The 16,844-nt window shown below is 45.9% G+C and overlaps 1 protein-coding gene across 3 annotated transcripts in view; it reads left to right on the top strand.

Moving 5' to 3' along the window:
• RALY (RALY heterogeneous nuclear ribonucleoprotein) overlaps positions 1 to 16,844 on the top strand; it is an 80,740-nt gene that overhangs the window by 30,850 nt on the left and 33,046 nt on the right. For 2 of the 3 annotated variants that reach the window (XM_066384051.1, XM_066384053.1), the window contains exon 2: positions 5,013 to 5,083. The exons of the other annotated variant lie outside the window; for it this stretch is intronic. The gene's annotated coding sequence lies outside the window, so the exon portion shown is untranslated. The remainder of the gene's footprint in view (positions 1 to 5,012; positions 5,084 to 16,844) is intronic. 3 annotated transcript variants of the gene reach the window in all.

Here is a 16,844-nt window from a genome sequence, read left to right as displayed (position 1 = left end):
AGCCCTGCCTGATCCCGCCTACGGCTGTGTGCGTGATTCTCCTGTGGCTGCTCACGCCTGTGTTGGTTGCCACCGAGAGACCTGGAGAACCCAGCTTCCATCTCCCTTCCCCTCTCCTGGGGCAGACACTTCAACACCTTTCATCACTCATCCTGCAGGCCCTGGGGATTGTCTTCGCTAAACAGCACGGGCTCTATAGGGACATGCTATTTTTAAAAACTGTGCTTTAGAAATGTAGGAGATAATTGTGTCAAACTCTCTCCTTAGCCTCCTGAAGCATTCCCTTTCTCTTGTCCCAGCCCTTTTGCCTGGTTCCCCATCCAGGTGGATTCCTGTTTTCCATATACTCCTGTAGAACCTGTTACTATTTTTTTGATGCTCTGAAGTAATAGACTGGCCCGTGGGAAGGAGTGCTTTTTTCCAGAATAACTTGCAGTCATATGGGACATAGTAAAGTGCTTCTCAGAAGTAGAGACAATGCACATACCCAAGAACTCAGTTCTTGCCGATTCTTGCAAAGAGGTTCATGGTATTCTTTCCCAGTATAAGGTGTTTTTTATTTTATTTTGTTTATTTATTTACAGAGACAGAGAGTCAGAGAGAGGGACAGATAGGGACAGACAGACAGGAATGGAGAGAGATGAGAAGTATCAATCATCAGTTTTTCGTTGCGACACCTTAGTTGTTCATTGATTGCTTTCTCATATGTGCCTTGACCGTGGGCCTTCAGCAGACCGAGTAACCCCTTGCTGGAGCCAGCGACCTTGGGTCCAAGCTGGTGAGCTTTGCTCAAGCCAGATGAGTCCATGCTTGAGCTGGTGACCTCGGGGTCTCGAACCTGGGTCCTTCCGCATCCCAGTCCAACACTCTATCCACTGCGCCACCTCCTGGTCAGGCAGTATAAGGTGTTTTAATCGGTATTTGGGTTCAGCCCAGGCACCTCTCATGGCTTCTTGCCTGTTTGTTATATAGGCTTAGGGTATGGTATTCAGTTCCACAAAAGCCTGGCTCTTCTTTTACTGCTGCAGTGAGCCGGGAGCCTCTGGAACTTGATGGTGCACTTGCTTTACACCCCTGCCCGTCTTTTCCCCTGGCATGCAGAACCAGCAGTTACTTCATTGAGTAAAAATGGGAGAATTTGGTCCATTTCCTAAAATTTTATTGTTGGTGCCTGCTTTGATATGGGGGGTGTGCTTCTTATTTTTGAGCATGAAAAAGTACGATGTATAAAGTAGAAAGAAGGAAGTCCTTGGAGTCAAACCTGGGTTCCATTAAGTTCTATTACTTAGGTGTGTAGTTTTAGACAAGTTACTTCTGAGACTCAGTTTCTTCCTGTAAGATCAAGATGATCCTACTGACCTCAAAAGGTTATTAGGAATAAATGAGAGTAATTAAGGCTTTGGGCATAGGGCATGATATAATAGGTAAGGCAAATGTATATTTCTTTCTTTTTCCCTAGGCCTTTTTATTGCTTCTTATTCATCCTTTTGTGGTACTCAGAGACAGCTAGGATTCACACCCAGGTGTCTGATTCTAGAGCCTGAGCTCATCACTGCAAATTGGTCATTACTACTTTTCTGTTCCTTCTCTGAGCAATTTTTTCTCTACTTAGACTTACTGGGATTTGTGTACATGTAGTTTCTGAGCTTTTTAAGTCATGGATAGTGCCTGACTTTTTTTTTTTTTTTTTAGAGAGAGAGAAAGAGAGACAGGGACAGACAGGAAGGGAGAGAGATGAGAAGCATTGACTCTTTGTTGCAGCTCCTTAGTTGTTTATTGATTGCTTTCTCATATGTGCCTTGACTTTGGGGCTCAAATCAGTGACCATGGGGTCATGTCTATGATCCCACACTCAAACCAATGAACCTGCACTCAAGCTGGCGACCTTGGGTTTTCGAACCTGGGTCCTTCGTGTCCCAGGCTGGTGCTTTATCCGCTGCACCACTACCTGCAGTGCCTGACTGTCTTAATGGAGATGTAGTCAGTGACTGTGTTTGCCCCAGCTTTTGTTAATTCTTCCATGCAGAACAGATCCCTTCTACTGACAGGTGGTATAGCCACACACACCTCCTTTTAAAAAATAGACTTATCACCTCATTTCTTTTTTACTGTTCACATCAAACTAAATAGCTTTAAACAGTTACACTGTTCTTGCCAATCTTGTTTGATCCATCAGCAGATCCCTCAGAGTAGGTACTCTTACCCTCATTTTACAGATTTGTAAACTAAGATTCGGGAAGATGCCTATAAAGAGCTTAGCATGGTATCTAGTCTAATTTCAAAGTGTACATTAAGGTTAGTGGCTATACAATGGCTATTGTTGTGGTTATCATCATAGCTTTGTGATTTCAGTAGCTAGAGAATTAGAGAAGCTTCTGGAACCACTTGGCTGAGGACTTAGAAGTATTCAACTGGTATTCAATAAAAAGCCTGACTGCAGGTAAAAGGAAAGGATTTCAGGCTCGGGTGTATATGAACGAGCTTAGAGCCGTGCCCACTAGGACTAGAGCACATGTTTCCTGACTTTTCTTCTGTTCTTGAGAATTGGCATAGTGTGTGGTTAGAAGGGCAAGCCCTGGAGGTTGAACATCCTGGATTTATGTCCCAACTCTACCATCTATTGACTTTGTGACTTGGGTACTTTTATCTACGTTCCCCTGTGCCTCTGTTTCCCCATTAATATAATGGAGACTATAACAACACACCAGCCTTACAAAATTGTTGTAAAGATGAAATGTGTTAATACAAAGGGTTTACAGTAATGCCTGGCATGTGCTCCTATTCTCCTTAGCCCAAGTCACATGTATTCCACATTCCAAGTAATAATACACAGATGCTGTTCTTCAACCATCCTTACCCAGCAGAGGAAGGGATGGTCAGAGAAACCTAAAACCAATCTCAGAGTACTTAAAAACTTGTTCCAGCTCAATTCCAGGTAACGTAAGCATGAAGGAACCTGGCCCAGAAGTCAGTAGAGTTGTCCTGAAGACCCAAGTTCTATTCCCAGTTATGCCACTGAAATACTTTGATCTTGGGCAAATCACCTAACGTCTGAGCCTCAACTTTCTCATGTAAAATAAGGAGAATAAGTAATTCCTTCGTGTATATCTAGTATTCCTTCTTCCCATCACTACATTCTAGCTATATTGACTTTCTACTTAAGCATAATACACTTTCTTTTGGCCTATTTGCTTCAGGGCCTTAGCATGTTACTTCCCCTCTCTAAAACTCTTCCCTTAGATCAGGGGTTGGTATCCTATGGCTCGCAAGCCAGATGTGGCTCTTTTGATGGCTGCATCTGGCTCGCAGACAGATCTTTTTTTTTTTTTTTTTGTATTTTTCTGAAGTTGGAAACGGGAGGCAGTCAGACTCCTGCATGCGCCCAACCGGGATCCACCAGGCATGCCCAGCAGGGGGCGATGCTCTGCCCATCTGGGGCGTCGCTCTACCACAATCAGAGCCATTCTAATACCTGAGGCAGGGGCCACAGAGCCATCCTCAGCGCCTGGGCAAACTCTGCTCCAATGGAGCCTTGGCTGCGGGGGGGGGGGGAGAAAGAGACAGAGAGGAAGGAGAAGGAGAGGGATGGAGAAGCAGATGGGCGCTTCTCCTGTTTGTCCTGGCCGGGAATTGAACCCGGGACTCCCGCACGCTAGGCCGACGCTCTACCACTGAGCCAACCGGCCAGGGCCAGCAGACAAATCTTTTTTTTTTTTTTTTTTTTGTATTTTTCTGAAGCTAGAAATGGGGAGAGACATTCAGACAGACTCCCGCATGCGCCCGACCGGGATCCACCTGGCATGCCCACCAGGGGCGACACTCTGCCCCTCTGGGGCGTCGCTCTGCCGCGACCAGAGCCACTCTAGCGCCTGGAGCAGAGGCCAAGGAGCCATCCCTAGCGCCTGGGCCATCTTTGCTCCAATGGAGCCTTGGCTGCGGGAGGGGAAGAGAGAGACAGAGAGGAAGGAGGGGAGGGGGGGAGAAGCAAATGGGCGCTTCTCCTATGTGCCCTGGCCGGGAATCGAACCCGGGTCCCCCACACGCCAGGCCGACGCTCTACCGCTGAGCCAACCGGCCAGGGCCAGACAAATCTTTAATAAAAAAAATGTTAAAAATGTAAAACATTTTCATGTATTACAATCCATTCATTTCCTACCACTTATGTTCATGGTTGTGGGTGGCTGGAGCCAATCACAGCTGTCCTCTGGGACAACACCAAATTTTTATTGGATAATGCATAACGAACATGGGTCATTGTATGGCTCTCATGGAATTACATTTTAAAATATGTGGCGTACATGGCTCTCTCAGCCAAAAAGATTCCCGACCTCTGCCTTAGATCTCTGCAAATCTTATCCCCACACTTCATCAAGTGGTCACCCCTTGGAGAAGCCTCCCCTGACCATTTTATCTAAAATAGACCTCATTCTCAGTCCTTGTCATTTGGTCTTTTTTTACTCTGCCTTTTTTTTTTCCTTAATATTTAGCATGACCTGGAATTATATATTTAATTATTATCCTATCTTTTGCTAGGATGTGCAAGACATGTGAGGACAAGACTTGGTCTTTTTTTTTTTTTTTTAAGTGAGAAGCAGGGAGACAGGCTCTCACATGTGCCCCAACTGAGATCTACCCTGCAAGCCCCCTACAGGGCAATGTTCTGCCCATCTGGGGCCACTGCTCCATTGCTCGGCAATGGAGCTATTTTAGCACCTGAGGCAAGGCCATGGAGCCATCCTTGGTGCCTGGGGCCAACTTGCTTGAACTTTCCAAGCCATGGCTATGGGAGGAGAAGAGAGAATGAAAGAGAGAGAAAAAGGGGAGGAGTAAAGAAGCAGATGGTCACTTCTCCTGTGTGCCCTGACTGAGAATCGAACCTGGGACTTCCACACACCAGGCTGACGCTCTACTGCTGAGCCAGCTGGCCAGGGCAAGGCAGGGATTTTGAATGCCTGTACCTACTTAAGTTCTAAGCAGGACCCTGACTGACTTCCGTCTCTATTATGGGTGAGCCCTGTTTCCAGAGACAGCTGGTGCTGACCTGTAACCTTAAAGGGGAAATCTCTGACTGAGCTCAACCTCGGTGAGTGAGGCTAACTCTGGGCAAGTTTGAGGAAAGATACAGAGTAACTAGTTTGGGGCTTATTTTTATCCTTACTACCATAAGTTAGAAGTAAGTTACAGATAACTCCTACTCCATGTCTAAGAGATTGGCTACGGAGCCTGTTGTATTGGGAGAAAGATGAACTTGCGATACTGAAGCTGACACGAGATGTTCGGGGGTCATTTTCCATGAATAAGGCAAAGCAGGCTCAGTTCCTTCGGGCTTCTGCCAGCTGCTTTGTGTTGGTGGTGGTGGTGGTGGTGGTGGTGGTGGTGGTGGTGGTGTCTTCTGAACCTGGCAGCTCCCAAAGCTGTCTTAACCTGACCCTCATAGCCCTTAGAGACTTTCCCAATTTCAGTTTTAACTGTCCCTTACCAAGCCCATAGGTCAACTTTAGAAAATCCTGTAGTCCTATGAGTCTTGCAAAATGTGATCATGAACAGTGGTGAGGGTGGAGTGACAGAGTGGAGCTGTGGGAAGGGAAGTCAACACATTAAGAACCAATTGTGAGCCTGGCCCAGTGGGTCAGGCACAACCTGAAACGCTGAGGTTGCTAGTTTGAAACCCTGGGCTTGCCCGGTCAAGGACATATGGGAGTTGATGTTTCTTACTCCTCTCCCCTTTCTCCCCCCCCCCCCCCCGCAATGAGTTAATAAAATCTTTTTTTTTAAGTACTATTAAAAAGAACCAATTGTGTTACAGACCTTACTCTAGAGAAAATCCCATTTTATAGATTAGGGAATTGAGGGTCAGGAGCTAAAATAATTTACTAGCGTTCACACCTGGACTAAACTGATGTTAGAACATATGTCAGTCTAACTATAAATACCATTGCTCTCCCTGACTTGGCAGGCTTTCCTTGGATTGCTAATCTCCATGGAATCCTGGTTTTCCTTATAAAGCTCAAGAACATAGGCCTTTTTAGGGATTCAGAAAGGAGGTCCAGTTATTTGAGGGGACCAGCAGGGCAGGCAGGAGTTGGGGGTTCCTTCAGAGCAGTGGAATTTCTAGTGAGGGCCCAAGAAGCTAAAAGATAGGAAGAACCCTTCAAGCAGGCAGAGCCCAGGCTAACTACAGAAGAAAACACCTATAATACATTGGGTATTATAAACACTTGGTATTGGAGTGCCTCTGCACGCCACCAGTATCTGTTGTGTGTACACCAGCCATGCAGGACGTTGTAGACAAATGAGAAATGCAAGCTGGAAAGCTTCGTGAATCGTAAAGCATGCATGACCACAGTGGAAGTGAGAAGAAAATATTCTAAGTATCTCGGACATTTCAGCCCCTGACCTGTTGGCCATTCCATTCCCCAAAGGCAGAAGGGAGGGTTTTCCCTTAGAAATCTGCACGGGAAATCTTCCCCCATGCCCTTCTCCTCTCCTTCTGCGGGCCCTTCCCGAAGCTCAGTCTTTTCACAAGGGGAGGGACTCCCAGCACGGAGACAACGCCAGGCAGTGTCTGCAGCTGTGCAGGTAAAATGCACTCACACAGCCTGACTCCGAGTTTACTGCCGACCCAGATACTAAAGCAGTTTTCAAGGGCTCATCCCCAGCGTGTGCCTGCACTCAGTGACTAGTTCTGCTGAATGGGGCTTTGTTCCCTACTGTCATCTCAGAAGAGGAGGGCTATTCCTATTCTGGCCCTAGGTTCCCTACCTACTCCCATCCCCTCAACTGCTGGTGAGAAGGCACTTATGCCTGCAGCCTCATGTCAGAGGCCATGTTTTCCCACCATCTCTGACACCCTTGGCCAGTGATACAGGCGACTCTTTTCACACTCTAACAATGGACATTCTGGCTTCCGTCTGTCTGCCTGAGCGTGCACAGAGGGGTCTGTCCCTTACCTGGCATTCTTGGTTGGCCACCCTTCCTTCCTTTTCTGAATCTCCAGACTCTTGCTTGCCACCTCTTTTTGTCTGGTTAAGTTAAATTTTTATACTTACTGCCTTTTCCATGTCCTGGGTGCCAAGTTTGGATATTGTTCTTGTGGCTCCTGCCCTGTTCTTATAACACATGCTGCTTTATAATTCACAATGTTCCACTGACTATTTTAAAATACGATTGACTGTCTCTCCCCGTTTCCAGCTTCAGAAAAATACAAAAAAATAAATAAATGAAATATGATCGATTCCATGGAAAATAAAGTATATAAAATACTGATATACATATAGCAGCTTTTAAAAAAATATTTATTTATTTATTTTTTACAGAGACAGAGAGTGAGTCAGAGAGGGAGGGATAGACAGGGACAGACAGACAGGAATGGAGAGAGAAGAGAAGCATCAATCATTAGTTTTTCATTGCGCGTTGCAACACCTTAGTTGTTCATTGATTGCTTTCTCATATGTGCCTTGACTGTGGGCCTTCAGCAGACTGAGTAACCCCTTGCTGGAGCCAGCGACCTTGGGTTCAAGCTGGTGGGCTCTTGCTCAAACTAGATGAGCCCGCGCTCAAGCTGGCGACCTCAGGGTCTCAAACCTGGGTCCTCTGCATCCCAGTCCAACGCTCTATCCACTGCGCCACCGCCTGGTCAGGCCATATAGTAGCTTTTATATCTAACATCCTCAATGTTTTAGAGCCCAACTTAAAAAAACAAGAAGGAAGCAAGTCATTTTCATTTTTAGGCCCTTGCACAGCCTGAATTTCTTCTGTTACATGTTATTGTAACAAGTTTAGCAGTCTGGTTTCTAAACCCCCATAAATTAAAAGCAGTATATAAAAAAGCAGAGAGGAGCTGCTGTATTAACAGCAGCTAGAGATGAGAGCGAGTGAAAGAGAAATGATAAGAAAGAGAAGTTAAAATGAATATGGAGGCCATTTAATTTAGGGGGGAAAGCCCTACAGCCATGTCTGTGCTTCAGTAAGGTGGAATTAGGCAATTTTTAATGTAGTTTGAGAATCCTCATGAAAGCCAGAGGTATCGGAAAATGTCAATTACAGTGTCAATATTATGTGCTACTAAATGCTATACACAAATTGATTTTCATAGTTTAGGAGTTAGGTGCTGTTTTCATTTTATAAATTACTGAGACTTAGAGAGAGGGACACAACAGGCAGTGATCAGAAGACCTAAGTTTAGAACCCGGAAGAATCTGGCTCCAGGGAACCAAGTTTTTCTATTGTCCCATGTTGGCCCTTTCCCTGTGACCTAAAACCTGGTCCTTCTCAGCCTCTGGGACTAGTGGTCCTTTCCCCCCACTCCCTTTTATTCATTCTCCTATGTAAAAAAAATTTTTAAAGATTTTATTTATTGATTTTAGAGAGAGGAAGAGAGAAAGAGGGGAGGAGTGGGAAGTATCAACTCATAATAGTTGCTTTACATATGTGCCTTGACTGGGCAAGCGCGGGGTTTCAAACAGGCGATCTCAGCGTTCCAGGTCATTGCTTTATCCACTGTGCCGCCACAGGTCAGGAGAAAATGTTCTTTTTAAAGACTTTCATTCATTCAGTGAGTGTTTATTGAGTGCCCACCATGTGCCAGGCACAATTGTGTTTGACATATGGCGGTGAATAAAATGGTTTTCTCTCTTGTAGTTTACATTCTAGAAGGAAAACAGATAAGGACTATGAGGAAAATAAAGCAAGGGAAGGGAGTAGGGAGGGACTGTGATGACAGACGGCTGCTGGGAGAAAAGATCTGTGCAGAAACAAGCAGTAACTGAGTCGCGAGCCATGTGTACTGCGTGTCGGGGACTGACATTCCAGGCGTGGAGCGGAGTGAGTTCAGGGGCACTGAAACAGACGGCGCAGCAGGGACTGCGGGCTTTGACAGCGGACCTGGAGTTCAGGTTCCTGCCAGTATGAACTTACTCTCTGTGAGCTCTAGTGTCCTCGTCTGAAAATTAGGATAGTGATGATAATAGAGTAGGCACATAGAGAATTACTATTTTGAAGGAGAAAATTTAAAAAGCAGGGCAAAGAGGGGACGTCACCTGCTCTGAGTCAAGCTCAGGACAGAACCCAGGTTTTATGCGCCTAAGTCCAGGGTTGTCTTCTTCTCTGGAGCCAAGGTCAGGTGTACCCGTATAAATGTACCGGCACAGATCGGAACTGAAAGCACGTCAGCTTTCGTAGCATCTCTGCCAACAGCCTCTCAGTTCCCCTGGGCGTGTGTCAATAACATAGCCCGCACTCGTTTTAGAAACAAGCACTCCATGAGCACCCCTGTTTGATTTGCTTTGGCTGGAACAGGATCCAGGTGCTCTTAGAGTAGCACAATGGACTTTCCAAATCAGCCCTTCCCATTCCGAGCCGCTCGTCGCTCTGCTCTGCTGCTGGCTGGGGTTTGTCCCCGCGTCCTCCCTACCTGTCTGTCATAGGAGTCACATTTAGTAGTCCTTTGGTAGTTGCTCTTTCCCTCTTGATGGAAGTAACATTTATTGAATGCCTACCTATATATGTGATAGGTACTTTAAATTGATTATCTCCCTTGATCTTTATAACTCAGTAAGTTTATTAATTGCTTCAGAGGGGAAAGCTGAGGCTTGGTGAAGTAAGTGAATTTGCCCGAGGTTATGTATCTAGTGTTGAAGGGAGTTGGAATTGAGGTCTTTCTAACCCTATAAACCCCATATACTCCTTCCTGAGTACCAAACTGCTTCTCTGATTTCAGGTCTTCCAGGGGGTAGAGTGTTCAGGAATGTCTAGGAAGGGGCATTCAGTGGCCTTAGTATGATGGGAATGCCTTTCCTGCCTTCAATGCATTTTCTCGGGAGTTTCTGCTCTGCCCTGCCTCAAACCAACTTCTCCAGGTCTCAGGTGTATGGCCAGAAATCCAAACACTAAGTGAGAGGCCACTGAATGATTAGTAAAAAGTGTACTTGTTTTCAAAGTTGAATGAGAGAAATAGGCCCCTACTTGGATGTCCTTATGAAGTACAGGGAAGGAGAGAGGGTCTGTACATTTCAGGCTTGATGAACGTCCTTCAGGGACCTGGCAGGAGAGGAGACACACACATGAGAGATTTAGTAGTAAGATTGTTCGAGTGGGTCCTCAGCTCTACTCACTTACAGTTTACACAGTCCTTGCAGAGTATCTTCCTGTGAGGAAACTGAAGGAGGCTGCTTTGCTGAGGCCAGTTAGTTTACGCCCTCTGTGCGAGGCTTCTGTCCCTGGCCTGCCCGGTCTGAGGGCCTGTAGTCCCTGCCCTTTTCTGAGTCCTCCGCCCACTTGTCCCCTTCCTCACCTATTTCTACTCAACTGCTAGGGCCTTCTTTTTCTTCTTTTTAATTTATTTTATTGATTTGAGAGAGAGACAGGAACGGCTGTTCCTGTGTGTACCCTGACTGGGGATTGAACCGGGAACCTCTGTGCTTCGGGATGATGCTCTAACCAGCTGAGCTCCCCAGCCAGGGCTGCCAGGGCCTTCTTACTGAGACCCCCTGCTAATATATTTTCTAGGCACAGGGTAAGAGGAGATATTTTTGGCTCTGCATTTTCTCCAGGATCATTTTGCTTTAAAATGGTGGAATTTTAAGAGTGGAAAAGGACCTTAACATATCAAGTTTACAAAGGAACCTTCTATTATTTAAACATAATTCAGCATCTGAAACAGAGCCCGCCATTTCCGCCACCTCCTTGCCTTCTCCCAATGCTAGCCCTTGCGGAACCTGTCTTAACCCTGCAGGGTTCCCAGGCCCCCGAGCAGCTCACTTAGACCAGCTTTCCTGTTCTATAGTTGTGAAGTGGAGACCCAGCAAGGGGCAGTAAATAATATGCATCCTGAATTAGTGGTAGGTCTACTGACTCTAGGTCTGGTGCCCTGTCTACCACCTTTATGTCATTATGGCATTTCATAGACGGCTACCTGTCCCACTTCACTAACAGCCTAACAACCTAACAGCCTATGCCTGGATATCAGGTTTCTCTTGCTGCCTGGCATCTGATTCCTGTGAAGGAGGCAGGCCTATGGATGTGCGTAATATGTCAGGGCATAATTCTCATACAGATGGTGAGCATGTTTTAAGTCTTATTTAACTCATGTGGGAACCAGCAGAAAGAGAATAGCTGAGAAGCTAGATTTATGTTAGTGGAAAAAGGATTGCTGAAATCGGATTGCTAAACTAGATCCAAAATTGAGTAATATCCTAATGAAAATGTAACCTTTGGTGTTAACCTCTCTGCTTAAAAACTTGCACCTTCTAATGTATAGAAAATGTTTTTCTATACATTAACCTCTGACTTTGCCGAGTTTTTAAACACTTGGGCTTTAACCATTTGTGAACAGTAAGCCAAAGTTCCATACGTTAGGAATATCAGATGACTCTCAGATACATATTTAAAAATGTTATAACATGACTTTTAAAAAGTCACAATCATTTTTTGCCTTACTTCCAAGTTTTGGATAATTTTCTTTAACATACCACTACTGAAAATGATCAGAATCTCTTATATTAAAGTAAGCTAGATCTGGCCCAGTCTGGGAAAGTAGCTTTCTGCTCAGTATATAGACCCGTTTCTTTGCTGAAGCTTCTGCAGATAGCAGCTATTAGCAAAATCTTGAGCTTTCCTGCAGCTCTACTCACTAGCATGAAGCATGGCTTTTGTTAATGCTAGACTTGATTCTTCCCCCTGGTCAAGAAGGCTTCTTCCCTGCCCCTGCTTATCCTCAGGGTCATCTTGGATGCAAAGAGGTCACAGAGTTAATGCGGAGGTAATTTGTTTTGAGCACAGAGTTCTCCTCAGGTGACGTAGGTAACTGCGGTAACTGCGTTTTCATTATGTGGGTTTATCTCTGAACGTGTTTTGCCCATCTCTCATCCCCACTGCTACCACCAAGGCTAGATCTTAATCATCTCTCACTTGGACTATTTTAACTGTCAACTATATAATTCATCTCCCTACCTCCAGTCTTTGTCCCTGAAATATAACCTTCTTTCTTTCTCCATAGGTTTTAAGCTACAGGTTTTATTCCTGTCACTTGCCTGCTCATAAAACTCTAGAATAAGTTCATTCTCCTGAGCGTGACATTCAAGGGTCTACAGAGACTTTTCTCCCCATTCGTTCCAGCCTATTGTCCTGGCTCCTCCTCCTCAGGTTTTCGGTTCCATAGAAGTTCATGTTAGTGGGTAGAAATATTAGGGAAACAAACTGTTGGACAGTATGAAGGAAGAACTATATAATTACCTGATCATATCTGCCAGTGGAGGTTAGGAAGCATTCGTAGTTGTTAACATTCCAGTTTGATAAACATTTGTGCCAGGTACCTTAGGAATAAGGAGAAGGCAAACACATGGTCAGGGCCTTTGAAGCCATAGTTGATCAAGGAAGACAGGCAAGTAAAGTAAGTAGACTACAGTGATGATCACTGTAGTAGAAGCATGTGGAGTGCTTTGGGAATATGGAGGAGGGGGATACTAACCTGAGAAATCAAGGAGGGCTTCACAAAAGAGGTGGTTTTGGAGTTGGACTTCAAAGACAGAACATTTGGCAATTGTGAGAGTTGAGGGATTTATTTGGCAATTGTGAAGGGTAACCTGTAGCTTTCAAGCAGAGACCAGTGAGGAAGCTTGCACATGTCTTAGAGAAGGGTAAACCGTTCAGTGCAGCCAGAGCATTGGATTCCAGGAATGTGTTATTAGGGTTCAAGTTATTGAAGTAAATTAGGGCTTTAAACTGTTAGGCCCAATATTCCAGCTTAAGAAAATAATAGTTTGTGTATTGTGTTTTACACACAGCATGTGATAATGATTATTATTTTATTTTTTGAGAGAGAAAAGGAGAGTGAGAAGCATCAACTTATAGTTGCTTTCACTTTAGTTTTGTTTTGATTGCTTCTCATACATGCCCTGACCGGGGATCGGACCTGGGGCTCAAGCCGAGCCGACAACCCCTTACTCAGTTCTGTGACCTTTGGGTTTAAGCCAGCGACCTATGGGATCATGTCAATGATCCCTTGCTCAAGCCAGCAACCCCACACTCTAGCCTGTGACCTCAGCGTTCCAGGTCGATGCTCTCTATCCACTGTACCACCTTTGGTCAGGTGATACGGATTCTTGAGTTAAGAGATGTGTGTTTGTCTATTTGTGCATGTGTGTAGCTGTGTGTTAAATTTCCAAATAGTTTTTGAAGATCCACTGAAGCAAAGCAAGTATGAAAAATTGGAGCATAGACCCTGGCTAGTTGGCTCAGTGGTAGAGCATTGGCTTGGCATGTGGAAATCCTGGGTTCCATTCCCAGCCAGGGCACACAGGAGAAGTGCCCATCTGCTTCTCCACTCTTCCTCCCCTCCTCCTTCATTTCTGTCTCTCTCTTCCCCTCCTGCAGCCAAGGCTCCGTTGGACAAAGTTGGCCTGGGCACTGAGGATGGCTCTGTGGCCTCTGCCTCAGGCGCTAGAATGGCTCTGGCCACAAGGGAACAATGCCTCAGAGGGACAGAGCATCGCCCCCTGGTGGGCATGCCGGGTGGATCCCAGTTGGGCGCATGCAGGACTGCCTCCCCATTTCTCACTTTGGAAAAATACAAAAAAATAAATAAATTTGGAGCATAAGGACAGGTTAGAACAATGCTGACCTGGGTTTGGATTTCTGAGATATTTACCAGTTCTACAAGCCCCCAGATCATAGCATGCGAGAATGAGAAGTGTAGTTCATAGATCTGTCCATTCAGTTATCCATTCAGCAAATGCCTGATACTAACTCTTGGAGCTGTGTTACAGTAGTGAACAAAACAGACCGCCTTCATGGAAATTGTTTTCGAGGGGGAGATAGGAAAATGGGTCAGGCAGCCATTCTGTCACTTCTTAGGTGTTATGAAGAAAAGATAAGCAGGCGTAAAGAGTTAAAAAGTGGCCAGGGACTGGCCTTTCTGAGGAGGCAGATCCTTGCCAGCTGAGAGAAGAGCAGGCGGAGAGGCCCTGAGGCAAGAACATACCTGTAGGGAAGAACTGAAGCAGGCCCTGTGGCTGGAGCAGTCCCCCGAGAGAGAGAGAAGCAGGAGGCCCAGCTGGCTAGGGGACAGCCGAGGCTGGAGCAGGCAGGCCCGAGGGCTGTTCGGCCAACGAGAAGCGAGGCTGACGAGTAGCCAGGGCCACGCAGCAAGGGAGCAGCAGGGCCAGGGCTGGTCCTGCCGTTCCGTTTCAGCCTCCCTTCCTTTCCCCCCATGTCTGCTGGCTTCCACTCAGGGATAACTGGAACCCCATTTAATTTCTTCGTTGTCCTCTTCTCTCAGCTCTTCCCGTTCCTCTTCCCCTGTGCCGGGACTTCTGTCACACCATCGTTCTGTTTTTATTTTACCCAGGGATAACTGGAACCCCGTTTAATTTCTTCGTTGTCCTCTTCTCTCAGCTCTTCCCGTTCCTCTTCTCCTGTGCCGGGACCTCTGTCACACCATCGTTCTGTTTTTATTTTAGGCTGCTTTGCTTAATCACAGCATTAGCTTTTCCCACACTCATATTTGCGCACTTGACCTGGTAATAGAGTGATTTCTGGAAGGTCAACGTCACAGAGGTCCTCGGAAATCTTTTAGATCAACCCCTGACCTTAGAAACCCAGAGAGGACAAGTGACTTGCCCAAGGCCACTTACCTAATTAGTGGCAGAACTTGATGTCCTTTGCCTCCCAGTCTCTGGCTCTTCATTTCCTGCATGCTTCCTCTCTCTGGAGTATCCAGCAAAAGGGAGCCCTGTTGTGATCCATATAACAGCTATATGGATCTTACTTCAGCTTATTATTTAGTCTTTGTTGTGTGAATTTACTGATTTACTCTGACCAGTGCCTTTGAACTACCCTGTGCAAAGGGAGCATGTTGCTAAGTTCCTCACCTTGGTTCATGCTACCCTTACACTTGAACCAGCAGCCTGCTTTTAACCTCCAGTCTATATCCAGGCTGGTCTTTGAACTCCAGCCCTAGTCTTATCTCTGGAGAAGCAACGTTGACCAGTTATATCTGGATTTGAATTCCACTTTTGAAACATACTGGCCAAAGTAATCTTGAACAAGTAACTTGACCTGAGATCAGTTTTCTCATCTGTACAATGGATTGTTAATACCTGCTTGATGCGGTCATTGGAAGGATTATTTAAGGTACAGTGTACACCTCAGGTATTCTAGAGAGCAAACTTACTCTTCGTTAAAAGCTCATCCTGAATGCCCTCCCCCTTTTTCTTAATTATCTAATAGCTAACACTTCTTGGGTGAGTTTCTATGTGCTAGACACTGTGCCAAGTGTTATTTATTTAATCACTTATTAATTTATTGATTTTTAGGGGAGAAAGAGAGAGAAGCACTGATTTGTTGTCCTACTTATTTATGCATTCACTGGTTGACTCTTGCATGTGCCCTGACCAGGAATCGAAACCACAACCTTGGTGCATCAGGATGACTCTGTGACTGAGCATCCGGCCAGGGCTGTGCCAAGTGCTTTAAAAAAAGTACTTATTTCTGCATGTGAATTTAAAATTATCTCCAAATAACAAGTTATGTAGATAGATGCCAAGATAGGATTCACTATATACCTGTATTCCAGTTGTTGCTATTTCCTAGTTATGTAAACTTGGACAAACCTCTTGACCTCACTCTTAAGTGTTTTTTCCACCGGAGCCCTAAAATTCCATTCCAGACCCGTTTGGAAACCTGGCTGGCTTACCTGCTTGCCTTGGAAGGTGTTCCTCTGTTGAAGATAGAGCAGCAGCAAATGGACTGGCTCTGTGTGACTTGGAAAGGACAGGATGGGAGGCAGAGAACTGGGTTCCTGGAAGCCATTAGATCAAGAGTTGGCAACTTACCACAAATCAAATAAATCAAAAGATTTCAGGGGTAGGAGCCTGGGGTTGTGTCTGCTTAGATTATATTCTGCAGAACAAGATAGATTGCGAACTCCATCGAATGGACCAGCAGTGCACATCCACCCTTGCTTGTGCCTGGGCAGAAAGAGTGTGTTGGCGGCAAGTGTCCAACATGGCTGGGGCTGCCCATAGGCTATCTCTGTTACTCAGGACATCAGCTTCTGGCCCTGGATCAGCCTTTTGAAAAGGCTACTATGGTTTAGTAATAAGAGCCCAGTCTTTGGAATTGCACAGACACTAATTTCAAATCCTTGCTTGCCAATTACTAAGTGTGTTCCTTAGGCTAATTCTTATTTTACTTCTCAGAGCCTCAGTTTCCCAGTCTATAAAATAGTGCTATTGATACCTGCTTTGGGGTTGTAAGATACACCCGATAATTATTTGGGTGAATGGCATACTATCCTTTTCTTTTCTTTGTATTTTTCCGAAGAGAGAAACGGGGGCAGGAGGGGTGCAGGGAGGAGAGGCAGGCAGACTCCTGCATGCGCCCAACTGGGATCCACCCGGCATGCCCAGCAGGGGGCGATGCTCCATTGCAGCTGGATCCATTCTAGCACCTGAGGTGGAGGCCATGGAGCCATCCTCAGCGCCCGGGCCAACTTTGCTTCAATGGAGCCTTGGCTGCGGGAGGGGAAGAGAGAGAGAAAGAAGAGGGGGAGGGATCGAGAAGCAGATGGGCGCTTCTCCTGTGTGTCCTAGCCTGGAATGGCATACTATCCTTTTGAAGACCAGTATCCTTAGGAGGTGACATTAAAGTCTGGGCTACCCTGATTCTCTGACCAGCCCCCCCCCCCTTCAGATGCCCTGGACCCCTTTTCTTTCTCAGAAATGCTGGGTGAGAAGGAACCTCGCAGCAGGTGAAATAGTGAGCAGGACTGTTACAAAGCAGACACATATGGCCAGGGCAGGTGGCTCCAGCAGCAGCTGATGAACAAAAGGCTTCTCTCTCTGTTC

This window comes from Saccopteryx leptura, chromosome 5 (genome assembly GCF_036850995.1).
Source record: "Saccopteryx leptura isolate mSacLep1 chromosome 5, mSacLep1_pri_phased_curated, whole genome shotgun sequence".
Lineage (NCBI taxonomy): Eukaryota > Metazoa > Chordata > Mammalia > Chiroptera > Emballonuridae > Saccopteryx > Saccopteryx leptura.
Note: the sequence above shows the minus strand (reverse complement) of the source record. Positions and strands in the feature narration are given on the sequence as shown.